The 18,870-nt window shown below is 33.4% G+C and overlaps 1 protein-coding gene across 1 annotated transcript in view; it reads right to left on the minus strand.

Moving 5' to 3' along the window:
• Positions 1-18,523, minus strand: part of HAPLN1 (hyaluronan and proteoglycan link protein 1) — a 99,572-nt gene extending 81,049 nt beyond the window's left edge. The window contains exon 1 of the mRNA XM_051993041.1: positions 18,417-18,523. The gene's annotated coding sequence lies outside the window, so the exon portion shown is untranslated. The remainder of the gene's footprint in view (positions 1-18,416) is intronic.
• Positions 18,524-18,870: the final 347 nt, after the last annotated feature.

The following is an 18,870-nucleotide window of genomic DNA, read 5'->3' on the forward strand; positions in this document are numbered from 1 at the left end:
AAGCCAGCAACATTTGAATACAAATCCTGCTTGAGATAGTTATTAGATATGGGATCTTAGGAATATTATTTAACTTCTCTATTCTTAGCTTCCATATATGTAAAACAAAGAAATAGATCTCAATATTCCTTCCAAAAGAGGGGAGTAGAATTCTAAGGTCACATTGAACTTTAAATCTATGAATCTATAGGAAAAAATATTTTGACAGGATTTTCTTAAGAGGAACTTGGTCATAGTGCTTATTGTTTCTCTTTGTTAATGTTCCACAGACCTCCTTTTTGATGATGGGCTCTAGAATTCTGTAAGGAATTTATTTCAAATTCATTGTTATAGTTTTAAATTTTTTCTTTCTTCCCCTTCTAAAAATTTTAAATAGTCAATTTACACTTTGGAAATCTTGCTCTTCTTCATGAGTTTTTTTTTAATTACTGATAATTGTTTGGCAATTAAATCCATGGGTTATTTCAGGGTTCCTATATTTGAAGATTTTTATTTTGAAGGTTAATTCTAGTAGCTATGACTACTTTGATCCAGAAGACAAAACTTGGACCAAAGAATAAAAATTACTTGAAGATAGATTTTTTGCTCAATTTAAGGAAGAATTTCCTGGCAAGTGGGGTTGTACCAAATTACAATGGATTGTATTTGTGAATAGTGAGTTGTCACTACAAGCCTCCAAGTAAAGGGTCTATCACTGCTTGTTGAAAGTCTTGTAGGGGGTATTAATGTTTGTTTCAGTTAAAGAGTGTATGTTATGATGCCTAAAATACTTTTGAACTTTAAAATACTATGACTTAGTCATAAAACATTGTCAGGTATACATGATATACTTCTTACCTTTCCTTTCCCTTTTAACAAATCATCTATGATTTTAGAACAGTAAAATAGAAGGTCCTGAGAAATCTTTCATCAGGGAATTCCCACTGTTGTTATAGTGTTCTGAGAAGTGAATTTGAAGTTCAGCTTTTTCTAGGCTGTGACTTTCAAAGGCTTTCCCCACATAGAACCTCCACCAGCCTATTATAGGTGAGGTAACTATTTAGGATTTGTAACATCACAGAGCTTTGGGATTGTGGTTCAATACAAATACGTAAATTTATAAAAAATAACTTCTACAAAATTGAAAATATACTTCTACTAAACCCAAGAATTCAAGCATTTAAGCATCCATTCAAATAGGATAAACTCAGTGTAAATCACTATTTCTTCTAAAATTCTATTAGACTCACTCATTTAACATGTTACCTAATTTGCCAGATCCATATCAAGTAAAGAGAGAAAAGGAAAGAGGGGGGCAGAGAAAGAGAGAGATAAGAAAGAGAAGAGGGAGACAGAGATGAGAGAGAAAGAGAGAAAGAGAGAGAGACAGAGAGACACAGAGAGACAGAGAGCTAGACAAAAAGTGACAAAGTCAGACACACAGAGAAGGAAGGAATGAAGGAAAGAGGCAGACAGATGCTATGGTTGGAATATTGTTACACTTACCAAAATGAAAGTCATATCATTTTGAGGATTGGAGATAAAAGTCAAACCTTTTAATTCTAGGATGTATTCTAGATCTGAGGATCACTGAAAATGCCACCACTTTTAAAGAGGCACATCAGTATTGAATAAAGAAAGTTCAGTCTTGTTATCAATAGAAAGTTACCTTCTCAGTTCAGTTACATGATTGTCAAAATGCTACATTATTGCCAAGCAGACAGGGAGGACTCTATGGAATATTGCCCCACAATGCCACATCCCCTATACTTTTCTAATCTACAACATGAATCAGAAAACCAAGACTATGATCACAGTCATGAAGGGATATTTTGAACAAATACATGTTGGGGTATTTTTATTAGATTGTGTCAATTCATCATAATGGCTCTGAGGAAAGAAGATGGTTTATTAATTAATTAATTAATTCATCCAACAATCAAACAAAAATCTGTTAAGTGAGTATTTGGCTATTCCTTTAATATCTGAGGGTGATTTATTTAGGAGTTCAGACAGAAGATAATTATCAGTATCAGTAAATTATATAAATAAAATTTTTTTAATTAAAAGAACTATTTTCCCATGGAATTAAAAAAGAAGTTTGCTTTATTCCTTGCTCCAAAATAGTCTTAGTAAATAATAAGGCAAAAATACTGTCTTGTATAATATCTTGATTCTGATTAAGAATACAACACTACACTCACTTTGCCTACAACATTAAAAAGAGAGTACTGCAACTCCTCCTTGTGGCAAGTCAGATCCAACCTTTATCACATTCATCTCTTTCCCATTTCTCAGAGGCAGGTTCTCCAAGATGTCCAAGAAGATACCAGGACAAGTCAGGATCCTGTCAGTAACTGAGCAATATGGGCCCTTCACTTCTATTCAGTTATATGAAGTGAATATAAATGTCTGGGTCACCTCAGGGAGTACTATCCATCCCACTTCAGAATTCGTACTGATTACCATCAGCACCATCAAACCAAATCAAAAACCAAAAACAATAACAAAATAATACACCTTTTCACTCTCTAGTGTCTATCAGAAAAAATAAATAATATCAGGAAAAAGAAGAGAAAAAGGTGCCTATAAGCAAAGAAACAAAATGACTGTCAAGGTCCAGATATTTTCCAGTTCAGTTAGACTGAATTTCTTCCCCTTTAAATGCCTCAAAATGTATTCTGACTTCCTTCTCTCCCCAGAATATTACATTTGGGCAGTATGTGCATTTTCTTTGAAAACAACTAAGCTTCAACTGAGTTGTTACACCAAATTGTCATCCATAAAAAAAAAAAAGTCTTTACCTTTAGATGCCATTGAAGAGTTTAACAAGAAGTCAAGTACTTAATGAAGACCTAAGGCTTCCCTCATTGTGCTCTCTGAAGATTAATTTGAAATAGTATTGCTTTATAATGAAATGAAGTTCCCATAAAAGATGATCAATGAACCTTGTCTCTGCCGTTCACAAAAGAGTTTTAACTTTGCTTTGGCATTTATTTCTTATGTCCCTGAGACAAAGAAAAAGACCTCTATTTTATCACAAGAGCATTATTATCAGACGCTCCCCTTGAACATTCTGTTAATATCATCAAACTGAGAGATTGTAGAGCTACATGGATGAAATGTGACATTGGGCACAAACTAAAATTCAATGAGAATTCAGGAATAAGGAGGTGTTTTCATAATGACAGATAGCATTATGACAATTATCTTTTCAGTTTGAAATTATGGGATGTATTAATAAGATAAACAGGGAATAATTTCAATTCTTATACTTGGACTCAAAAATACTATGATGTGGAAGATACTGGACACCTGAAAGAATATTTTTGTATCAAGAAAACCCAAGCATTTTTCTCAAAAAAAAATGAGTCTATAGGCTAATGTAGTTGTAAGAAATTCAAATGCATCTTTGGAAAGCATGTTGTTTGTCCTTTGTTTTGAAGATCAGTGACATTGAGATTGATGTCATTACACATGGATTGGATATAAATAAAGCAGAGTTGCACAAACTTCATTAGCTTCACTCTGTCTTCCAGAATCATCAAAGTCCAGTGGCAGGACAAAAGTCAGGATGACTAAGTGATAGGCATGCTATGACATTTTCAATATCTGACCAAGCTTTAAATACTCAAAATGCCTGCTTCAGCCACTTTCATGTTGGAACAAGTTGTTCTTTGCTACTCATTCTTCCAGGGAAAGTCTTCACATGCTTGGAGTAGACATCTCTCTAACTTACAGGTTTGAGATCTATCAGTTGTATATTTATATTGATTGGGCTGACCACAGAGTGATTTTTCTTTTTTTCCCTTAAAAAAATTATTTTTAATTTATGGAATAAAGTATTTCCATGACATAGTAAAAAAAAAAAGGATTTTTTATCATGAAAGCACAAATCTACTTTGTGCAACTTGATATTCCTTTCAAAATATACAACAAAAAAAGATTTATTTTTTCCCCCTTAAATCCTGTCTTCCCTCCCACCTCGCCTTGCTCTAGAGATGGCTAACATTAGACCCAAATAGATATATACATATAAAATTATTTTATATACACTATCAGTTCTCTCTCTAGATATAGATCACATATTTATTCTTTATGATTAATTTGGCTATTTATAATATTCAAAATAATTTATTCATTCAAAATTATTCTTAAACAATATGCTCTTACTGTATAAGAAATGATGAGCTCAATGATTTTAAAAAAAACAAAAACCCATCAAAGGACTTGCATGAAATAATGAAGAGCAAAAAATGATTTTTCTAAATGATCCTTCAAGTTTATCCCTTTCAAAGTGTTTTTGTTTATGTCTTCTCATGCATGATGGCTTTCAGTTGGCAGAACTCATGCAGGTAATTAGTGGAACTCCTTCCTTCAGAAGATAATAGTGGTAGAAGAGACCTCAGAAGCAATTTAGTCAAACTCCTTAATTTTATAGATGAGGGGACTGAGAATCAGGAGGAACTTTCAGAAGTAGGATTTGTACCCAAGTTCTTTGATTTTAATAGTCAATACTCTTTCCTTTGGCTCACTCTCTATATGACTGAGGCTCCATCTGGATTATAATAAAAGTGTCTCCAAACAATTAGGAATCTTATTATGAATTGTTAAAAACTCTCCAGATTAGTGCCTCTTAACTTTCATATTGTAAAAGCCATTTGCCACAGTAATTCCAAATACTAGTTCCCAATGGCCATCTTTAAAGATAGGCAGAAGGTTCAGGGGACAGAAAAAGATTCAGAAAAAAAGATTGGAAGGGAAGAATCTGTAATCAATGACTGGATTAGGCTATTATTTTTGTAATCTCATTGCTCAGCATGCAAATTCTGAAACTGCTATTTGAGCCTGTGAATACTTTTTACCAACTCTATCAGTGATATATGCTCCCCCAGGCTGCTTTCTCAGTGATTCAAGCCAAAGAATTTTCCTTTTAATACACCTGTACCCAATAATTGTAGCTGAGACCTCTCTATCAGTCTCTCTCTACAAACATAAGTTACTTTTGCTCATGGCAAGAAGACTTTGGTCAGACATATCAAATAGCAATAATTATTTTCCTTCCTTATGATGAAGCAATCCAGAAAAATGATCCCAAAGATGGACAAATTGCTTAAAATGCATAATTACTCTTTATGTGTCCGTAGGGCTTCTGAGAATGACAGCTTAAAGAATCCTCTTATTCATCCATCTCTATATGTCAAAATCCTATCTGTTCTGCAAAGTCCAGCTCAAGTGCCATCTCCTTTTTGAACCACTACAACTCTCCCCAATTAAAATTAAGTAATTTTGAATTCTTGTAGCATTTCTTACTTACAACAGCATTTCTTAAAATGTATTATAATTTTTGTTTTCTACTAGTTCTTTGAGGGCAGAAACTATTTTTTGTTCATCTCCTACAGTGCCTACTACGGTGCCTAGCATACTGTCTATCACATAGAATGGACTGAATGATTGCTGAATGAGGGAATTAATGAATAAAGAAATGCTTTCAAGAAGGTTCTACATTGAACTGGAGGATGGACTCTATTTCAACTCTATGATTCTATAATTCTAAATCACAAAAGTCATTTGTATGGAGGGAAGAACATTAATTACCAGAATAATCACACTCATTTTTATTTAATTTGGCTATGTAGATTGATCTGCTTTTTTGTTAACTTTCTTTGATAAGGACACCATCAACGATTTTAGAGATATTTAATAGATGGATCTTGTCATATTACTCCCTGCTCAAAAACCTTACCTGGTTCCCTATTACTAATACTAAAAAATTAAACGATCTTACATAACTTGTAAAAACCTATCCTTTTCACCTTCATTTTACACTACTACTCTTAGTACTATGTTCTAATCAAAATGTACTACTGACTTCTGCATTCCCTTTTTGTTCTCTCCTGTCACTGTGCTTCTGTACAGTCATCCTTCATAATCAGAACATGCATTCACATATTTTAATTTTTAAAAAATTTTTATTATTAATTAATAATAACAAATTAAATTAAATTTTATTTATTTTAATTTTTAATTTAAAAATGAAAAATATTCTAAAATTAATAAATTAAAATTTTTATTTTTATTTTTTATAAGCACTTATAAAAATGCTACTTTCCCCTCGATGGTGCAGTTAAGAGTTATCTCCCTCTTCTCAAATTTTCTTAGAACACCTTTTCTGCATCTCTCTTAGTTAACTTTGCAAAGAAAGGACAGCTAGGTAATGCAGTATATAAAGCACAAACATGAAGTGAGGAGGATTTACCTTCCTGAATTCAAATCTGGTCTCAGACATCTACTAGCTATGTGGCACTAGATGAATTCATGGCTGCCACAGTTTCTTTGTCTGTAAAATGGGGATATTACCTATCACTGAATATTCTTGTGAGGATCAAATGATGTGATAATTATAAAGTCTTTAGCATAGTGCTTGGCACATAACAAGGACAATATAAATGTTATCTATCATTATTATTCTTAACCTTTCCCTATGCTCTATTCTCTTTAATATCTCAAAAGTATAGGATATTGGCAATTAGCAGCTGTGGGATTGTGGTGCTGAGTAGCAGGGATGTCTCAGCTGTGAAATCAATGTAATTTCATGACTTTCTTGAACTATTTTGACAGTCATGATTGGTAACTAAATGCTTGCCTAACTATGTAGCTGGTTGGCTAGTAACTTCTGTTTAATCAAATTGTTAAACTATTTCTGTAAGTTAGCACAGCCCGAGTTCACCGAGAAGTATCATTTAGTTCAATATTGAGTAATTGTTAATAAATTCAATGCAGTATATAATAAGGGATGCATTGACACTTGCTGAAAATGAAATATGCATCTTCTTCTGGCATGTTTGCATTGTACATTTTAAGAGAAGTCTGTGTTTTAAAAAAATATATGGGCAGTGCTTTCTCACCATTAATAACAATTTATAGAACATTTAATGAAATATATAAAACATGAATTTATAAGCTATTTAATGTTCAGACAAAGTCATTTGGGATTCTGTGTTTTAGGTATAAAATGATTAATGAATTTAATTGTCCAATATCATTAGACGCCACTAGGTGGCAGCATAGCAGCACTATATGATTGTGGGGTAGGGGTAGCAGTATTTTTTTTTTATATATACTCTGTACTTAAAATATAAATTTAGTTAGCACACTTTGAATATGATATTCTGTTATCTAATGGCTTTTTATATAAAGTGCTTTTATTTCCATATTGCCACTGAGGCATAACTTCATTTTTTTTTTAATAATGTAAAAGATATTTTAAAATATTTTAACTGGGATTCATTTTTGCTTGATAGATTTTTATAAAGCTTAATGGCATTCTCCCTATCTCTTAGAGTGAACAGACTATGTGGCAATATAGGTATGGATATTTTCTATCTGTAAAAATGGCTGAGCTAGACAGTTTTTCATTTGATTTTTAATACAAATCTGTATATATACACATACACACATTTTAAAATGCACAGTCATCAGAGCTTACACTACTACAGCTCCTACCCTTATTTCCCACTGATGGAATCTTAAATGAATAAGAATTAATTTTAGGATTTATTTTATACAAATTTACTCTTACCATTGCTAACTGAAATTTGCTAGGTCTTATTCTCTGTCTCTGTTCTATCTTTGTCTCTCTCTGTCTCTCTCCATCTATTTAGTTGAATCCTTTACTTCACAGAAATTATGGGGAAGATAATAAAGAAGGGATGAAGGAATGGAGGAAAGGGACATCTTCTATTGATTGTCATATTTTGGCATAACCCATTCCATGATAAGTCCATTACTACATAACAATGGACTTCCTATCTATTTGTTTTTTTTTTTTCAAACTTACTACATAACATTGGACTTTCTATGTATTTGGTTTTTTTCAAACTTAATTATAAGAAAGATATGCTGATGTAAGTTAGAGATACAAAGGCCTGAATCTAAAGAACAGGGTAAGGTAAAAATTAGCGAGATGAAATAGGAAGAAATCTTGAAGCAGTCTGAAGCAAAATAGATCAAAGAAAGAAATGAGTATAAAAAAACATTTTCTATTATATCCGACCCATATAATACCATGAATCTTTTAAATATGAACAACAATACTGGAACATTCCACCATCCATAACTCTCTAGTCCCTGCACTGGAACCCCTGACCAAATCATTAGAGTCACCAACAATGGCTTGGAATTAGGCTGGTTCTCCTATTTTTCTGCTCCTGACAAGGATGTGTTTTTGGCATCCTGGCTTGAACTCTGGAAACATTTCCATGCAGAATCATTGGTTCAGAGTATGAAGATTGTTCTAAACTCTAGAAATTATTCCTGGCATGTAAAAAAGATGGTTATATTTTCCTCATAATGTATTGGAATTGAAGGGGATAGGAGAGAAAGACTAGACTTATGACTGGCTCTAAGGTCTGCTATCTTTTTGCTACACAATAGCCACACAAGTACAAAAGCAACCCCCCAAAAATTAATTTCCTATATTATTTCTTGAGAAGAGTGATTCTTCTTATTTTTTGAATTTTCTTTTTAAAAATTAAAATGAAAAATCAGAATCCTATTAGTTGTAACACATTTTACTAGAAAAGTAGCTTGAAGCAACATATTATGTAGTTTAGGAAATAGCTCACGAGGTGTGTTTGCTGAGTAAAATTTGACTTTTTTGAAAATTAAAGGCTTTTGAGACTCACTCTGAATTGTAGAACAGTCTAGCTGAGTTTTATGTCATATTCTAACCACTGCTATTGTAGTAATAAACAAACATAAATGTATACACACATAGATAAATAGAAAGATAGATTCCTTATCTATAAAATAAAGAAGTACCTTCCATATTGAGCATTCTTTGAACTGAGTAAATGCTTAAGCCCTTTGACCATCCAAATGCCTGATTAGCTAGATATTAGTGTGCTAACAATAAATCTCCTTCTAAGTGGAAGTAAAGTATACAACCACAGAAGGACAATCAGCATATCTGATCTTTGCCTTTCTCTTAAAAATAAAGAACCTGTGTTGATGATAATTGAAGACACACAGAAGACCCAGAATTCTGTACCAAAAGAGGGAGAAGCATCGTTGACAATATGATGTGTTAACCGTTTTTTTTTTTTCCCACTCTGATCTTATTTTTAAAACAAGGATAAACAATGGTAGCTAACAGGATGAGATCAGATATGCTGTAATAGGGAGATTGAATACAAATAAGTAATAAGAAAAAAAGCTATGGGATTGTACTTCTCTTTTTAAGAAATTATGGAGTGGTCAGAAAAAGAGTAAATTCTGATAGGCAAGTAGGAGAGGACTGATAAGGAATTAGGATTAGGTGAACCCCAAAGGATATATATATATGTATATATACATATACATATATATATACATATACATATATACAAATATACATACATATATATATATATAACTTTAAAGGTTTTGCTTTATAACTTTAAAGGTTTTGCTTCTCACGCCTGGTTCTGAGAAGGGAAATAATCTATCTATCCTTTCTCTCTCTGTAAATATGTATGTGTGTGTGTGTGTGTGTGTATGTATAAATGTACATATATGGCATCCATGCATGTATCTCTCAAACTATCTGTATATCTATCTATTCTGCTTATTGATTTATCTACTAATTCATTGATTCATGCAACAAGTATTTGTTAAGTAGTTTCATCTGGTCATTATTAACTTAAATCTCTAATTGATTTAAGCTGTGAGAAGATGATTCGGTTACATGAGCAGTAAACTGTAAAGGCTAAGCACCCACAAATAGAGTTAAGTGTTGTAATCAAGTAAAACTTACACAAGTTAATGTGATACATTTAACTGGCTACATGATCGTTATTGTGCTGAATGGCAATGAGGCATGGAAAGGAAGTAGTTTGCATAAATGTTCCTAATTAGTATTTCTTGTATGTGACCAAAGAAAATTTTTACAGTTTTTCTGATCCTTGTTAAGTCACCAATATCCACAGTAAGTATCAGTGTCAACAGTTTTCCTTGGAACCTTTATGGTTTAATCATTATCATACAGATATAAAAATGATCACACAGTAGTAATAATAAATTGTATAATCCCTTTTGGTCTAAAATTCTCTTTTATTTTCTTTATATCACCTCCCATTATATATTCTATGCTACCCATTATACCCTAAACATATTCCCCTTTTTCCTCATTTAGTGCTTTTGTTCCCAGGAGTGGATTGCTTTCCTATTGATCCTTCTGGATTTAATATATGTATTTTTCCCACCAGGGAAGCTTCCATGATCTGATCCCTACCCCTGCCACCTACTGGAAATGATTTGTCATTCCATTAGCTAACTCTGTTTATAAATCTTTCATGTGTTGGATACATTTAATTTTGTATCCTTGTGTTTCCAATTTGGATACAGTGGGGATGATAGTGCATCTGACTATGTGTGACTCAGCGCTGAATGGAGAATCCTGTTAGAGATGGTGAAGCAACCATTTATTGTCCCCTAAAGTAGGAAGAACCAATGACTCAATGGACCTTTAAAAAGAAGCAACTCTATTTCTGGCTCTCTCTCCTGGATTCTCCTGTGTATCTCTCTTTCACTGGCTTCCTTTTAAGGATTTCAAGTAGGGATCGTCATCTTTTCCCTTCATTGGGCTTATGCTACACCTATATGTGGCAATTGAAAAACAGGACTCAATAAGTCTTAGACAATGCAGAGCTCAAATGAAAGGTAACAGTGCTTATTTAATAATCTGGCAAATTGCTTTATGTTCTGATGAGAAATATATGATGAAAATTCTCCATTTTCTGGGAGAGTATAACATTTGGCACATATGAAATTATGCTAAATCTTATTTTAAGACTTTCTATCAATGTGCTCTTGTAGTTTATGTTTAGCATTTCTTCTGTGTATAGGAAAAAAACCTCTGACATACCTGATCCATCTTATACTTTAAGTACCATCCCATTTCCCTCATTAAGGAGACTCTACACATGAGACAAAACTTAAGCTTTAAATAGAAGTCAGAGTGGGTACCTATTTATAATGTATCAAAGAATGGGAGAACAGGAAGTCTAGCCCTTTTCATTAGAAGCCAAACTTCCTCAGGACATATACTTTATGTCTGACTTCAGAGTAGAGCACCTCCAATGAAGAAGGCATCTGAGAGAATACCCAGCTTTACTAGATCTAATAGTAGGTTTTAATATTATAATAATTAATAAATAAGTATCTTTGTATCTCTTCTAATGTTCTTCACATAATAATTGCTTAGAATTCTGGTTGAATTAAATTTATTCATCTTATTTGATCCCCACAACAAGCTGGTCAGCTAGGTATTATGTTTTTCTTTCCATTTCACAAATGATGAAAATCTCACAGGGAACTGATAAACTTGGCCAAGATAGAACAACTGATAAATAAGTATCCTGAATTGGACCCATCAATATTTGTTGTGGTCCAATCCCACTTATATTAGAATGCCCTAGACTTCTGCCCTATTTCTATTATATTTCTGAGAAATGTATCATCCAGCCACACCTGAGGAATCTTGAATAATTTATCCAGATGCTTGTTGAGGTACAAAAGAATGCAAAAAAGATAAAAGTAGTCAAAATCGTGGAGCACGAAGCTAAGATAGTTTTCCTGAGAAGACAACATGATCACCGTGTTGCAAGGTGACATGGGAACGACCATAGGGTCTTTACGTAAATGATTTGGTACAAACAAGACTAAAGTTTGGAATTCAATAGTGAGATACAGGATCTCATCTGTGCTCATACAAAAAAGAAAGTAGAGTGAAGGGAATCCAGTCAGGGACCAGATGTGATGTGATTTCATCATGAATGGAAAAATTTTCTCTGGTTCTCCAATATATAAATGTATCCTCAGCCTGAATCTTTTAATAGATGACAAAATGGGATCTTAAGATGTATTGCTAGAATCATAAAAAGTATGAAGAAGGTGATAGCAGGCTGATACTATATTCTGCTTTAGTCAGATTATTTCTGAAGTATTGCATTCATATTTTATTTGTTTTTTCTTTTAACTATTTATTTGTATAATATCTTTTTGTAGCATTTAAATTAATGAACATATCTATATTTTTTCTTAATCAGTGAGCCACTTCTTGTAACAAGGAATGGGCGGGAGAGAAGGAAGGAAGGAAGAAAAAAAAGAAGGAAGGAAAGAAAGAAATAAAAGAAGGAAATCAGACAGGAAGAAGGGGAAAAAACAGTATAGTAAAGCTAATGAATACCTCAACTTACTGATGGCGAATGCAATATTCCACACCTGTAGCCTGCATCTTTTGAAGAAGCTAGTGCATTTTCTCCAGATAAAACAATGTATTTAAAGGTAGATATTGAGGAGCTGGAGTATATCCAGATGAGGTGACCAGGATTTTGATAGGATTTGAAGTACTGCCATATTGGAATCTATTGAAAGGACTAATTGGGAGGAAAGGTATGATAGCTGTCTTCAAATATTCGAAGGGATGTCACATGAAAGGTTTACACATTTAACCTTCTGGGCTCCAGAAAGAAGAGCCAAATGATTAAAGTTTTAACAAGACAATTTTTGGCAGGCTTCTTAACAATTAGAGCTAACCTAAAGTGGACTGCTTCAGCATTTAATAAATTTATCACACTGAAGATGTTTGACTAGAGTCTCATTGCATTAAAAATGTCATTCAGGTGGAGTATAGTGGTAAGAACATTAGAATGGGAGTCAGGAGATCTGAATAGTTTGTTAACTGGCTATCTAGCAAATTTAGCTAAAATTTTTGTTATCATTATTCAGTCCTTCCAGTTACATCTGACTCTTTGTGACCCTACATGGGGTTTTCTTGGCAAAGATACTGAAGTATCTTGAGATTTCCTTCTCCAACTAATTTTACAGATGAAGAAACTGAGGCAAATTGGATTCAATTACTTGCCCAGACTTTCACAATTGGTTCAAATTTGACCATCTTCCTGACTCTAGATCCTGTACTCTATCCACTGTGCCATCTAACTGCCCTTAGTTAAATCACTGAAATACAATTTCTTCATGTGTAAAAAAAATAAAGAAGTTGGGAAGTACTATCTCTGAAGACCCTCCCTATTTGAAACTTCTGATCCTGTGAAAGGCCCTGTATATTAAAGAATAATTAATTTGGAATATAACTTTCCCAAAAGTCACACTGGAAATTAATTCCAGGACAAATTAAATGTATCTGTGAATTGGAAATATATATATGATAGAAATACAATGCGATTTACCTGCCATATATGTTATATCTCAGTTAGACCGCTAGATGGCCTAATGGATCAAATGTAGAGCCTGGCCTTAGGAAGTCATCAGTTCAAATTTGACCTCAAACAATTACTAGCTATGTGGTCCCAGGCAAGTCATTTAATCCTGTTTACCTCAATTTCCTCATCTGTAAAATAAATTGGAGAGAGAAATGGCAAAGCACTTTGGTATCTTTGCCAATGGGGTCATGAAGAGTCAGATACTACTAAACAATTTAACACAGTATCTGACCCTTAATAAATGCTTGATCCCTTCCCACCTCCTTTTTCTTAATTTAAAATGGGGATATTAACAGTCCCTGTCTCTTAGGATTGTTGTGAGGGTCAAATGAGATGATATTTGTAAAGTATTGTGTTGTAAAAGTATTGTAAAGCATAGTGAGCAGTTAGCTGGCACAGGAGATAGAGCAACAGACCTGGGATCAAAAAAGACTCTTCCTGAGTTTAAGTATAGCCTCAAACACTTACTAGCCAGGCAAGTCTTTTCACCTTGTTTGTCTCATTTCCCTCATCTGCAAAATAAACTGGAAAAGAAATGGCAAACCACTCCAGTATCTTCCCTAATGAGGTTATAAAGAGTCAAATATAAGTGAACAACTTAATAAATGCTTGACCCCTTTCCCCTTCCTTATACAGATTAATGACTTTCAAAGAATTAGAATGCAACAAAAATACATAACAATCAATCTTTGAAGAATACAAATTAATCTTTTAAAAAATATGTCAGAAGACACTTTAGTGGCCTGTGATGCCTCTTGTGCCTTAGGCTCATTATTGGGATGTCAGTCATCCTTTACTTGAGGGTGATAATTTGGCTTTTGGATTAAAAAAAACATTTCTCAGGTAAGCAAAATTGTATAATTTATAAAAAAAGAGTAAAACTTCTAGAAATAGGTTAGCAATTTAAGCACTGTAACTGCAGACTCACCGAATTTTCTAGAATACTTCACCAATACCATCTTCTTTCCAAGATCCTGGGAGAGACAGTTAGCATACTAAGAATGAGTACCTCTCCATTCACTCACATGCTTCAGGGTCTCCACAAGAGGGCTATATTCTGATGTTATGCCTGATAGAGTCCAATAACATAAGCCTGCTCTGGAATTTTGGCACTTTTCCTCCATAAATTTATGGCAGTTCGCAATGTTTTCCTTTCTTCATTTTGCTTCTCTTAGATTTAAGCTTTTGGTTTGAAACAGCTAATAAATGTCTTATGGATGCCATGCTAATGATTATTTTATTCAAGTGAATCTCTATTTTAAACTTCATTTAAAATTTAAGTTGTCTTTTGCTGGTTGGCAGTGAATCTTTTGCCCTAACTTATAAATATGATTGAATCATATTTGTTTACATAATGATATGTTTCTGGTGGATATAGAACTCTTCAAAGTAAATATTAAGATATTAAGTCCTGTCTTCAGTTTATGGGTAATGTCAATTACAGTCATTACATTTAATCAACATTGGCGATTACTTTTTTGAGTATTAGTGAAACACAGTACTTACTACAAGGTAGTTCTTTTATCTTCCTAGTGTGATTCCTTGCTATATACAGAATTAGAGTTTTCTTGGATGGAAATTTCTATTGCAGGTTTACAGGCAAAACCACATTTGCTGATTATACCTCTAGAGCACAACATATAACAAATTAATCATTTTTTTTTCTGCTGAGATATTTTACCTTGCACAATTTGAATTTCAGAACTTTTTTTGATTAATGCAAAGGCAAAGTTTCCCATTGCTACAGCTTGAACACTGTAGCCATTACCTCATATATCATACTAAGAGCCTATTAGAGTTATAATTCATATACCTCTGGAGAAAAGTTTTCAAAACAACCACTGCAGTCTTCAGATGGATTACTCTTCTATGATATCCTAATGCCTCTTTTAAATGGTTGTTTTGCATATAATTGATCATGTCTAGGATTTCCACTCCAATATTAATTAAGAAGAAGCATGAATGCTGCTCTGAATCCATATCTAAGAAGTGAGAATATAAGGAAGGTATTCAATATGCTAGTAGTCTTAGCCGGTCTCTTAAACTTTAAACAAATGAAAATATTTTTGTGAAATAATCCCCCATGCATCTACTGTAAAAAAACCAATAACCTTTTAACCAGAATTTTTCCAATAAATGAAATATTTCTATAAATAATGTATATGTCTTTCTGACTTACTAGTAGTTTCTGTATTAGTATGTGATTATAATCCTCTTGAGGACTATGATCATACATTAGCCACTCAAATATGTCAACAATGGACTTTGCAGACATTTATTCAATTTCAGAAATGATTCATAATGGCAAAAGTCTCCCCATGCTTCCACCTACTAACAGGAACTATACATAGTTGCTAAAAATAAATTTTGTATGAAGTGTGAGCTGTCTATATTTGCCTGAATGATTCAGTATTCTCATGGAAACAGATCTATTGGTGTCAAGCTGCCTACTACAAGAGCTGGACTGATTTTAATGTTACAAGTGGGCAGTTAATAAGAAGAAAAGAAATTGCCACCTTATGCTTTCATTCTGCTAAAACTGCTTAAATTCACCAGTTGTATTTAATAGGCAGATTTGTTACTGATTGATCCTCATTGGAAATAGACAGTAAAAAATTTCCTTGAGTCATCCACTAGATGGCACATAATGACCATCTCAACTCATATAACCTTCACAAAACCTCCCATTCATAGAGTAAATAAAGGACTGCATTATTAATTTATGCCATTGCATCCACTCTACACCTAATATTTGTTTAACCAGCTGTTTCTTCTAATCCTCCTTAAACACTATTGATTGAAATCCTAAGTACATTTAGTCCCCCTCCCCCTTTTTCTTTTTAACCCCAGAGAACATTTTGTTACTTCTAAATTATAGGCTTTTTTTTTTTTTTTTTTTTTTAAGCACCAGACTAAGTACTATGGTTGCTAATGGAGGAGCCAGAATGTCTAAAAATTCATTAAAAGTAAGAGAAGAAGGTTGTAATCTGAAAAGGATTTTTCAAGTTCACTTTTCATTTTGTTGGAATTTTAATTGGTTGACTATTTGAGCAATTTAAAGATGCAGAGCATGAAGTAAAAACTACTTGAACAAAAATGCAAGTTCAAGAAGCTAAATTTTCAAAAGAAAAAGAATTTCTACATGTGATTGCTAATTATTATTTTGAAAATTTATATGCAGGTAGACATCAGGATTCTAAAATTTTCAGTTTGTCAGGAAGTAGCAAACCTGCCACACCCAATGGACTAAAAGGCAGCACTACATTTTCCAAACTGTACTTAGAAGAACTATTGCCCACAAAGTGTCTTGCTATATATTCAGAATATATTTATATTGGATGTGTTGCTTGCTCCCAAGGGAAAGGAAAGGAAATGAAACCACTAGGGATATAATGAAATGATTCTTCTCTGTGCAAGCCTCTCCAATACTTTTGAATTAGACTGTCATTCAGTTGTCTGAGAGACAGGGGTTTGCTGCAAATAAATGGTTCACTTCATAAGAACATGCTGTAACTTTCTTCTTGTTTCTCAGTAGAAAATTTTCAGCCATTAGGTGTCCTTATTAGGAAAATGGGACTCTAGACACATTTTTAGAGAATCAGGTTTTTTTTTAAAGTAATATTTTTCTGAATCTTGACATCTCTCCTACATCTTTTAAAACAATTTTGACATTAATAAAGTTCAGTTGAATTTTTGTTCAACTCTACTTCTTAACTAAAAATATTAAAATTATGAAAATTGAATTTCTATGATAAAGTACCCTGGAATTTAAAATTTTAAAAGAGTTACTATTTCCTATATGTACACTCTTAGCTTTCTGTTTCTTATTTCATTGAAAGGAAAGAAAAAGCTTTTCTTCATATATCAATTTTATTATAACTTGGAAGACAGGTTGGTTTGTAAAGATAGACTTGAGTTGTTAATTTAATTTGAACACTGAGTCTACAGTAAAGTTAGAAAAAAGATGAAAAAGTTAAAGACTGAGCCAATGGCAAGAAGTAGTTATACAGATTAGGAAAAGTCGCATAATGGATTATTCACAGATAATGTATTATATATTTAAAAGAGCACAATTAAAAACTTTAAAAAGTATTTACTGCAACTGTTTCAAATTAATGCTAATTGAGTAAACTGGACTCATCAAATGGAAATGGTTACCAGAAACTCCATTTGTAGTGAATAAATACTGTATTATAGTGAGGACTGAATTCACAGGTTTCCTTTCTTGAAAACCGTTAGCTTCCAAGAAACCAGTCTGTTTGATTTTATGACATCACACTGGAACATGTACAGGCACACTTTCCACCCTGAAAATTCCCAAATGCGTTGGTCACTTTATGTATTTTTCCAGGGATAAATGAAAATACATTTTATTCTGAACATAGCAACTATATTCAACCTAAGAATTGCGTTGCATCCAAATCCCAAATGGTTCATAGCTTTTTTTTGCCTTGGTAGCTAAAGTTACTTCATAAATTCTTAGAATTGCTTCAAGCTTATGGTTTAAATAGAAGTATTTTCAAGAAGTCAATGGAAAGGTGTATCTACCCATTATCTGCCTTTATTTTATATTTCATAATTGTCCAGATTTCAGTGTCTTACCTTTCTAATTAGCACTAGGCACCTGAGCCAAAGAAAGATGCCTTCTATCAAAGACTGATAACTGTAACAACTTTCATTATAGAAGACCCCCTTTTTCCTAAAACAAAACTCATTAATCTGGAGTGGTCATTCTCACTTCCATTTTTCAGCTTTTCCTTCAGTCTGCACTATGCCTTTTCTCATCCCAGGTGCTGTAAATTCCTGTTGGAATAGAGTTGGAAAAGTCATCTCTTAGAAGTCATGAATCTAGGAGATTTATAGTACCCAGGAGAAAGCCAGCAGAATAAAGTATATAATTTTCACATTGCAGACTGAACCTGTGCACTGCAATAAGATATTTTATCTGTTAATATAGAATCCTTAAAACTTGCATAATTCAGATATAAACACAAGGATGTCATATTCAGTTGTCATCCCCACATTAGGTAAATTAAAAAGAAGAAAGTGTGTGTATATTTAAAGAAAAAAAAAAATCAAGGTAGTTGCAGTATATGTTCTGAATTCTTGAAGGCAATCCATGAAGACTATCTTACAAGAGGGAAAGAAAACCATCAATTCTAAAACTTTTACCTTGTCCTGAGCTCCAGAAGTTGAGGTGCTCTCAAGTTCTGCTGAAGTTGAAAACGGGAGATAAAGTGAAGGCAGAGTTCTTCTTGCTCACCTTAAGACGGTGTGTGTGTATGTGTGTGTGTGTGTGTGTGTGTGTCCAGAATGTCTCTTTGTGCCTCTGAATGGCAGAGGTCCTGATCCAGGGAAGAAGGAGCCACTTTTTCAGCGAAGGCAAAAGAAAAGCAACGCGTCATAAGCAAAGTACGCCTCCAAGATCCCTTAATTATAGCCCAACGTGCACTCCATGCAAACTTCAGGGAAGGCGGGGGATGGGAGGGGGAAAGCACAGCGCTTGTCTTAGATGAGGTTCTTCTCTGTTCAGAGCAGTCCCCTGCCCTTTACTTCAAAAAAGGCAGCAGCAGCCACACACCCACTAGCCCCCACCCACACCACACCTCCTGCTCTCACCCCACCA

This window comes from Antechinus flavipes, chromosome 1, assembly GCF_016432865.1.
Source record: "Antechinus flavipes isolate AdamAnt ecotype Samford, QLD, Australia chromosome 1, AdamAnt_v2, whole genome shotgun sequence".
Classification (NCBI taxonomy): domain Eukaryota; kingdom Metazoa; phylum Chordata; class Mammalia; order Dasyuromorphia; family Dasyuridae; genus Antechinus; species Antechinus flavipes.